Here is a 10,782-nt window from a genome sequence, read left to right as displayed (position 1 = left end):
TTTGATTGCTAAATATTCAAGCAATTTTACTGTGGCAATTTTTTGTTTAACCTTTAATTTTTCTTTTTTTTTTGTGTCCCTTTTTTAAAACATTTAATATTTTAAAGGGTTATTAGAATATGCCAAGCTTGTGACTTGTGAGATGAATATATTGACCAGCTCAGTCTTAAAAGCATCACACCACAAAGAGAAAACAAGTTGAAGAATATAAAAAGGTAATTCTTTGAAAATTTCGTATACGAGAAAAAAAAAATAGAGGCTGGTTTTAGAATAAGGAATTTTTTTGGTAATAAATGTGATAATATGAGGGCATTATCGTCTACTGAAAAGGTTAAGCCAGCGCGAGAACTTTGTAGAAGCGTGTGAAATATGCCTCTCGTAATTGAATGGAAAGATAGGGGCCTTTTGGTAAAATAGGTTCGGTCTCTTTTGAGTATTTGGAAGATAAAGATAGAGAGATAAGGAAGAAAATATTGAATAGGTTAAATAAAGTGATGGAAATGGAAAAAAAATAGAAAGAAAATACATAAATACAATACTTAATTGTATCTAAGCATACTTGTACGTCGGAAAAAATGGCAAAATAAATAAAAATAAAAGCTAACTAAAAATGAATTACAAAAGGTAAATATATAATTTAAATGTTATTTATATTTATATCCTTAAATTTGAAATAATTCCGTTTCTTATTCTTAAATTGAAAAAATATATCAATTCCTAGAATTTTTTAAAAAAATTTGTACCCCTTAAAATTAAAACGCTGTGAAAGTTTTAAACTCTTTCTGTAAATTCGAATAGTTTAACATACTGGTCGAAAGGAAACAATTTTATATATAAAAAAAATAAAAAGAAATAAACCCAACATTTAAAGGGTATTTTTGTGTACCGAATGAAATTGTGTATATACACACACACAAAAAAGGAATTTCTAACTTTAAAATTGTTACTGTTTTCTTAAAAGAATAATTTTCTTGTTTTTCTATAAAAAAAAATTCCTTTGCTAACGTTAAATCATTAATCCTAAAATTAAATTGATTTAATCTCTCTTAACATCGTATTAAATGGCACAACTGTTTACAGAATGGCTACAAATCGTGTTGCCTTTGTTGGTTAAATAAATAGATCAAATCCAAGCATTTCGGTGTTTCACAAATACTAATAATTAATTTTCAAACATTTTACTATGGAAAATAGCTGATTTGATACAAGATTTTTGCACTTATTACTATTTTTTGTTGCATATACAAATTTCGTGAATATTTTATAACTAATCAGACAGAAAACGAAATAATCCTTATTACTTTCCTATGTAATTATCCCCATTCACTTGATTATTGCATCCATTCAATAAATAAGATAAAAGGAAAAAAAAATTTATAAGTATGTTATATTTAGGCAATTTTTTCAATAAATATCTGCAGAGAGAAATAAGATAACATAAGCTTAACTTATCTTATTAATAGTTTTTCTATCTTGTTAACCTATGCACCATTCATGTAATAGTAAAGTTTTTAAATATCTTCTTTAATCAATCAAAATCTTAAAAAATAGAAATCTTTTAAATAATATTTCATTATAATTAAAATTGATTTTAATTTAGTGATGTATATGTCTTTCTTTAATTTTCATATAATTAATAAATTATTTGACACACCATCAATTTGCCTTTCTTTAATTCCTATGAACATTTAAAAATACATATTTAAATGTTAACTATAAGATTACAAACATGAATACTCAAAATTTGCGTCAGCAATCTATAGGATGATATGAAATTATTTAGAGGTTGAATTAATTATTTTGCTTTTAACTTTATATATATGCATGATGCAAAAGATATGATATTTTATGATTCAACGTTTCAATTTTGTTAATTTTATAAAATGTATTAATGAAGGTAAGTGTACAAGATTATTATTAGAGAAACATGTGGTCTATCACTGTTATTCTGCATTTGTTCGAAAGATTTATATTTCAAATTTCATTATAAAAAAATATCAGTGTTTACTGCAAAAAGAAAATATATATGAACATCTCTTAATTCCTCAACAATTTTAATTTCGAATTTTCTTTTACACTGGCAAGTTCATGGGAATTTCACTTTTCGTTATGTTAAAGCAAACTTCAAATAAAGATAATAAATTAAATAAAAAAAAAATCACTTGCTATCTAAGTTAGAATCAGTTGAAAAAACTTATATCTTTCAAAAGAAACCAACGCATAGAATAACCCTTTACATATTAATAAAGAGAATATATATGAATGTGTGTATGTGTGGTATGACTAGATTACTTGGATATACAGTTAGTACACATTCAATTAGTTATTAATTTTGGATGATCGACACTAATTAATTTTCAAAGGTGTTTCTCTTCCTAACCATTTAGGCTTAAAATTATGTTGCATGTCTTCACAATTACAACATAGAATATAAACATAATCTTGTTAAAAATAACACTAACAATTAAGAATTATAACATTATCATTCAATATAATAATAGTAATAGCATTATAAAAATACATAAATATATGAATAAATACATTTATTAAATAATCTTAATTACGTAACATTTCGTTAATAACATAGAATTACTAAAACAACATCATACAAAAAAGATAATATTACACTTATTAGTGTAAAAAGATTTTTTCAAAAAGAGAACTTAGATCATCCTAATATTACACTACATCATCACATCTTCCTAAATTGGATCAAATGTTACATCATTATCTTCTTATACTATTAAGGTGAACATCATAAATAAAGAGAACACACAAACAAAAATAACATTAAAGAAAATGATAAGCTAATGTGCGAAAAGGGTAATAATGAAACAAGAATAGAGAAATTATCACATATAATTCAACCATAACCACAATCGTACATACAAATTCTCATATTAGACTAAATTATCTAGATACATGTATTGATATCATACTATAACGATATGCACCTGTGATAGTGGAACAACTCGCCCACCCAAACTATCATACACAAAGTTAGTTTGTCAACCATCTTTGGAGGGTAAAACTCCTAAATTAGGACTTCCTACACCTCTCGCCATATATAACATCCTTCTCTACTTAATATCGGATGATTAATTGAGTGACATAATAACTTTTAATACTAAATCTGTATATCAATACACACAACCAATCATTCTCTTATTACATTATATACAAACCATCATTTTAGCTCTCCCAAAAGTCGCCTAACAAGACCTGTTTCACCCAGCTACTGCCAAGTCAGTAAGCTCTCTGATTTATATTGCGTCCAACGAGATTATTCTTGTCCAACAACCATAAAATCAGTAGCCACTTAACTTTAATTTTGCTCAATGAGATTTTTCTCGCCCAACAAGTGTTAAGTCAATGAACTCTCTAACTTTAGTTTCGCCTAGCTACCACTACGTCAGTAGCTCTACCTTTAACTTCGCTCAACGAGATTACTATCGCCCAACAATTGTTTAGTCAGTGAACTCTCTAACTTTTGTTCGCCCAATGAGATTTCTCTCGCCTTGCGACCACCACATTAGCAACTCTTTGATTTTAACTTCGTCCAGCAAGTATATTCTCACCCAGTGAGTCTGCGTAATTTTACAAAACATAATTCTGGATATTTATGCCATTATAACCTTGTAAATCAACCCCAAAATAATCACATATGTCAAAACATACCAACTACATATTACACTCCATTCAATGACTTAATTAATCTCAAATTTTATACCAACCATACAACATACCGAATTCAAAATACAATTCATGTAAGCAAAATTAAATCCTAACTTAACATATCATATTTCATCAGGTAACTCAATCACACAAACCAAAGATCATACAAACATATAATTAGAAGTTACAAGGTGTCTATCATTTAAAAACATTGCAATTATCTTCTCTTATTTGAAAAAATGACCAAATCGCTCAAGAATCCTTTAAACACCTCATGACACATAGAAAGCTCTATCCATCCCTATGAATAACACAAATACGATTAGGACACACCATTAGGACCATTGATCAACATGAACTCTTATACAAGACTCAGACACTACATGTAAGCGAAGATAGTCCATACACAAAAAGAACATATAGACCAAGAAAAAAGGTAGAAAATCAAATTACTTTATTGAAGAAACTAACAGAAGGATCACCCTATCAGTGTCCGATCTTCAAATAAATGAACGCACGATTAGAAAATCTAAAGAGAAAGAAAATAGCTCTAAAGAAAATCTAAAGAAAAGGAAGAGAGATCTAGAACTCGTTTATAATAATTTTATTTACATTTTAAATTTTTATTATTAAAATAATCAAATTCTTACTATTTTCAATATACTATCAATTTTAACATATGAATATTATAAGATATTACAGTGTTTATTAAATATAGTATGTACTTAACTTTATAAGGTGATTAAATATTGTATTTAGTAGACTAAATTATTGGTATCTAAATTTAAGATGATTAAATATTGTATTTATTAGACTAGATTATTCGTATCTAAAATAATCTTTATAATTCAGTTATGAATTAGTCTTTCAAAATTTTAACTACTAAAAAAAGTAATGCCTAAATTAATTATTAATATTAGTGATCAATTTACAACTCAATTATAATTTTTTTTATTCATAACAGAGACTATTTTAAATATTAATAATCTTTAATTTATAAACTGATATATAAATTAATCACTGTAATGACTAATTTTTTTAGACAATAACGGAAAAGTCTTAAATATTGAAAAATTTATTTAAAAAATTAGTAGCTATAAATGTTAAAAACATATTATATGTCATAAAGAAAATATTATAAATTCTTTGTCAACAAAAATATTAGTTGGAAGATAATTTAAGAGTTCGTTATAATGTTTTTTAGAATATTCTCTTTATGGCATTTTTTTATTAATTAAAGTTTATTACAACTTTAAATCTGGACAAATTTCATTTATTTTTAATGTAGAGGAAAAAGTTATTAAAATACGTTTTAATCGTAAAAACATATTAAGGTTCCTCCACCACTAATTAGGCTATGCATGGATGGACTTTCACAAAGGGTAGACTTTGCTTTCTACAATCATGTGACTTTTTTATTTTTTATGTTTTTGTGTTACAATTGAGGCAAATTTCATTCATATAAGAAATTTGAAAAGGAAATTAATTAGGTACTCAATAGGCCATTTTAACTACTAAGGAAATTAACTATGTCCCTATATTAGATGCCAAACAACTCCATAATAGTGATAGATTGTGTTTTTAAGCTTCATTATATTTTTGGCTGTATATTTTAAATATCTATAAATTCTGCTTTCTAATTTAGTCTATGTTTATATTCAATCCTCAAATATATTTTTAAATTACTAAAATTAAAGAAAGCGTAATTTGTTGGAATTTTTTTGAAATAATTTTAAAGTTAGATTTTTTTATTGGAATAAATCGAAAATATTTCTTATGGGTTCTCAATATAAAAGATCTAACATTATTTTAAATATAAAATCTTAAGACTTATTTTTTTTAATATATAAAGTGATACTTTGGGTTAATACTTCAATTCCAATAAACTATAGGAAAGATTAAGAATAGACATAAATGGTTGAGCCATTTTATAATTTAAAGTGCTATGATATGATGGTTTTGCAAAAGGACATTCTATTTTAGTTGTTTTTGAGAAAGAAAACGAAAAGGATTCTTGTGTGCAGGTTTTATTTGGATGGTATAATCCTAAACACAAGCTACAAAGGGACCCACCTTCCATTCAGCCCTACAAAAATGGACAATTCTTTCAGCTCAACAATCATTCGCATACATTAGGGCTAATACAAGAATTAACAATTCATTTCGCATAACAAATCCATTTGAATATGGTACATGCCAGCTTGTTTCAGAAAAGCTTCTCTGTTACTAAAGTTAGAAAGAGAGAGAGAAAGATTCAGATAATGAAATTGATTGGAGAACAACCATTCAATCATTAAACAACACATAAGAAAAGTGGCAAATGAAAATGCACAAACTAATCAAATTGGTTGGAGTAGAATTAAATTTGATTATCTTATTCAATATAAAAATATATGATCTAGAAAGAAAATTCTCTAAAATATAGTTAGTTTTTGTTGATAAAAATTAATCATCCACAAATAATTAAAAAATATATTTGATTTACATAATTTTTTTTAGAGTTGTCAAAACGGATAATTTGGCCCGACCCGACCCGACCCACCATGAGTTGGTTACTTAATGAGTCAATTCAATCCGGCTTATTTATTAGCGAGTCAGAAAAATTCGAACTCGGTCCGACCCACCACGGGTTGGTGGGTAAACGGGTTGACTCACTGACTCATTTAATTACAATTTTTTTAAATTAAAAAAGTATAAACTTTCTATAATTCAAATTTCACTCTCAACTGTTTAATTAATTTTGAAAATAGAAAACTTAAATAATTTTTTCAAGCAAAAAAAATATCTTTTTATAAAAGTAAAATTAAATTTTAATAAAATAAAATTAGGTAGGTGGGTTGGTGGGCCAACCCGGTCTATCACGGGTTCAACCCGTATGAACCAAGTTTAAATGAGCCGGGTTAAAATCTGATCCGCATAAAAAATACAATTTTTTCAAACCCAACCCGGTCCGAACCCATGGTGGGCCGGATTAGCCCGCGGGTTATGATCCATTTTGACAATTCTAATTTTTTTATATTCATTTGATATTATTATTTTTCTTTTTATTTTCTTTTTTCTTGAAAAAATATATAATTTATTTTATAATCATTTTATCTTATCAAATGAATGTCAAATCTAGATAAAAAATATTATATTTCACCATTACTCAAAATAATTGGACCAATGATTTAAGTACTTAGTCAACATCATTTATGAAAATGGTTGAAAGAAATTTGAGTTGAATTCTGTATTATGTATCCTTCAAAAAGATGAAAAGTTATAAATTCTGTTGCAATGGAGATTAGTTTCACAGTCAAGTATTTATCTATATACAGATATCTTTCAAACTCACTGAACAAGTAATCAAATATTCTAATTAGGGCAGTTAAATTATAGTATTAAGAAAGGTTCATTCAAGAGCATAAAGTAGTTAGTGGTAGAGATAATAGCATGAGAAGTTTATGGTATAAGTTTTTGAAAAGCTTAGAAAGCAAGATGTAATGGCCAACCTGCTCCCCTAAGGATACAAAGAGTCAGAGAAAAAAAAACATGGTTTGAGAAAAACGAGGTTGTGAAGGGAAAGGGGTAACATGGTTGGAACAAATATATGAAACCTAAAATTGGGGCATTATAGATTTAGCTTGTGAACTACTCTAAGGTTGTCATTTTGTTGAGACAGCAAGTGAGAGGCCCCATAAGAACTAAGATGGGATAAATTACAAAATTAATTGCGTTGAAAAATGTTCAAAAAATAGTCTTAAAAGATGTAGCGTGGCCTGGATATATTGTTAAGATATGATTGGATTATTACATTAGAGGAAAAAAGAGGTTATGATTGCTCATACGATCACGGGTGGCAACTGTGTTTACAAATTTTAGTGCCCACTGAAGAGTTTTATTCCTGGTTTTGTGCAGAAGTACTAATACTTTGGATGAAAAGGGTGTAAAGGGAAAGTGAGAGACAAGAAGATACCAATGGAAGGAATTCTTTTATACATTCACCAATATTATCTAAATGTTTATTGATAGGAACGTTTTGTATCTTGTGTAGGTGTGTCAAGTACATATACCTAAAAGCTAAGTTAGTAAACTATATATGTCTTATATTTTTATATAGGCATATATTTTTTTAATAATTTTTTTTATAACTTTTTTACAAAAAGTACATATAGTAATTTGTGATTAGTCCGTTTTAAATATAATAACTAATAAAACAGTCACACATAATCTATTGTTAAAAAGTTGTTAACATATCATCGTCCTTATATATATATATATATATATATATATATATATATATATATATATATACTTTTTTTTTTTTGACGAAAAAACCCTATGAATTGTGATATGGGTATATGATTGTGAAAGACATAAATAATAAGAGTTATATGATGAAATATTAAATTGATCTCTATTTCATAAAATATTTCATATTGGATACAAATAAAGTCTTACATCAAATAAAGTAAAAGTTAGAAATAGGTTTATATACACATAAGATATTTTTATTAGTAAATCTGTGAATTCAAAACAGACAATATCTTACCAGTATGGAGATCTGTGTGTATATGTTGAATTTCCCTACATTGGGTTATATTTTGTGAAGGTGAGGAGGGGGGATGCAGTTTCAAAAGGTGACAAAACTTATTGAAAAAAATTAACGGGTAAGAGGGAACAAGGAAAGAAAGAAGTTTGTCAAGAAAATGTAAGATAGTTTCATGCGGTGTTTTTTTAGTTTTTGGAGAATAATATCACTACCTTTTTTGGAGATGGAAATATCATTAAGAGTAAATATATTTTGTCTAACCCTAAGAACGTATACACAAAACATACATAGTAACATTGGAAGAGACGTAAAATAAACGATCATATAGAAATAAGAATGTATGTAGGATATGGTTTTCAACAGAGAAAGAGGACATTCAATTTATGAGAAGCAAACCATAGGTATAGCATCATCCAATGATGATATAGGATATTAATAATTAGTAATAAGATATGAATAATTTCAACTAGGTGTTAATTTATCTTTTCAACTATATCATTTTTGTGGAAGTGTATGGAAACATATAAACTAATGAAAGATGACATGTGAACTAAAAAGAGTAAAAAAAAAAACATTTACATTATCACTCTTTAAGATTGTGATCATTTGATTAAATCAAATTTGATTTTATTACGGGAAAAAGCAATGACAGAAAAAATTAATACCAATTTTTCTTTAAATAAATCAAAGTACAAATAAATAAAGGGTTAAATATGTTTTTAGTCCCTATACTTTGGGGCGATTTTGGTTTTAGTCCATTTTCAAACTATGGTATAATTTAGTCCTTCAATTTTAGAAAACTCTGATTTTAGTCTTTTTTACCAATTTTTTTTTAACTTTATTTGTTGTTTCAAGCACGTTTCTTAGTTAACATTGAAACAAAAATGTGTCAAACAGTGTAAACAATCCAAATGCTATAATGAAACGTGTTTGAAACAACAAATAAAGTTAAAAAAAATTGGTAAAAAAAGACTAAAACCAGAGTTTTCTAAAGTTAAAGGACTAAATTGTAGTATAGTTTGAAAATGGACTAAAACCAAAATCGTCCCAAAGTATAGGGACTAAAAACATATTTAACCCATAAATAAATAAAGGGTTACATGTATTTTTAATTCCTTAATTTTTAATAAAAAAGAAAATTACTTTTTTTCTAGATTTTGATTTAATTTAATTTTTTAATTTTAGAAATATGTATTTTATGATAACATTTAAGTTGTTTATACTATTTGACACATTTTTTTCTTTAATGTTAATTAAAAAATACATTTAAAACTTCAAATAAGTTAAATAAAATTTGTTTAAAAAAACTAAGTTCAGACGATTATAAATATGAGAGTGGACTAAATTAGTTTAATATTTAAATAAAAAACTAATTTCAAATTTCAAGAAACCAAAATTATATTTAATATATATAAATATAACAAGCTATCAAAAGCCAAGGTAGTGATCCAAACTTAACACGGACGTCAAAATAAATGGTGAAAAAAGGATTACATCTTGTGTAAAAAGAAGATTGCATATTTCCCAGTTAACATAACTCTTGGTAAGGTCAGAAACCATTCTCTTTAATTTTAGGAGGCGAGAATGCAAAATATGACAGAAAATTTGGTTCAAAGATAAATTCTAGATTCATGCCCTTCTGCAATCAATTGACTCATACCATTCTTAAAAAGAATTGATATCGAACGTTACAAAGCAATTTAATTACGTAGTTAATTGACTGAGAAAATGAGATTAAATGGGTAAGTAGAAACATAAAGAACAAAATTTAGTTGTGAAGAGGTTGCAAGTGAGACTTAACCAAAGTCCTTGGAAAACAACTTCGGAGGAAATAAAAAACAAAAAAGTATCATTATACACATTATCAAAAGCACCAAAATCAAGTATCCATTGAACTTTTCATGATTTGAGAAACGCAAGCTATATTGACAAATCAGATTGGAATAGAAAGGTGTGTTTGGTAGCTAGATTTTAATCTTAAAAATTTTTAATCTTAAATATTTTTAATCTTAAATAGTTGAAAATTCATCTTTTTTCCCCCCACTGTTTAGCTTTGTCTGATGGAATTTTCCTATCATCCTTTTCTAAGTAATCATGAAAAAAACCCTGGTCAATAAACTAAACTCAACAAATGCAACCAAGAGAGGTCACTTCTACCATTAAAATTTTCAGAAGTAACATGGAAGTCCAAAAAGAGAAAAAACAAGTGTTGAAAACTTTTTGTGAATTTTTTTGAAGGGGAAATAAAGAGATTCAACATATACCAGGAAAATATTGCACGAAAAAATGCTGCATGTGACAACTTTTGGTGATTGGTATGGTTGTTGCTCAACATGATACACGACATCCAGTGTTTACCAAAACAACCACAATCGACCTTGAGTAGGCCGATGCTTGTCTGAATGATCAAGACACAATGTTCATCCACAAAAAAGACAATAAATGATAAGAGTAGCCAAATCATATGAAGATATAGAAAAATTGACCAACTCAAATTTGATATCAAGCTAATCTAGTACGAGAAATATAAGTTAATGTCAAAATGAAATTCATGTCTAGATAGCATATAAATACAA

The sequence above is a fragment of the Vigna radiata genome, chromosome 11 (assembly GCF_000741045.1).
Source record: "Vigna radiata var. radiata cultivar VC1973A chromosome 11, Vradiata_ver6, whole genome shotgun sequence".
NCBI lineage: Eukaryota > Viridiplantae > Streptophyta > Magnoliopsida > Fabales > Fabaceae > Vigna > Vigna radiata.
Note: the sequence above shows the minus strand (reverse complement) of the source record.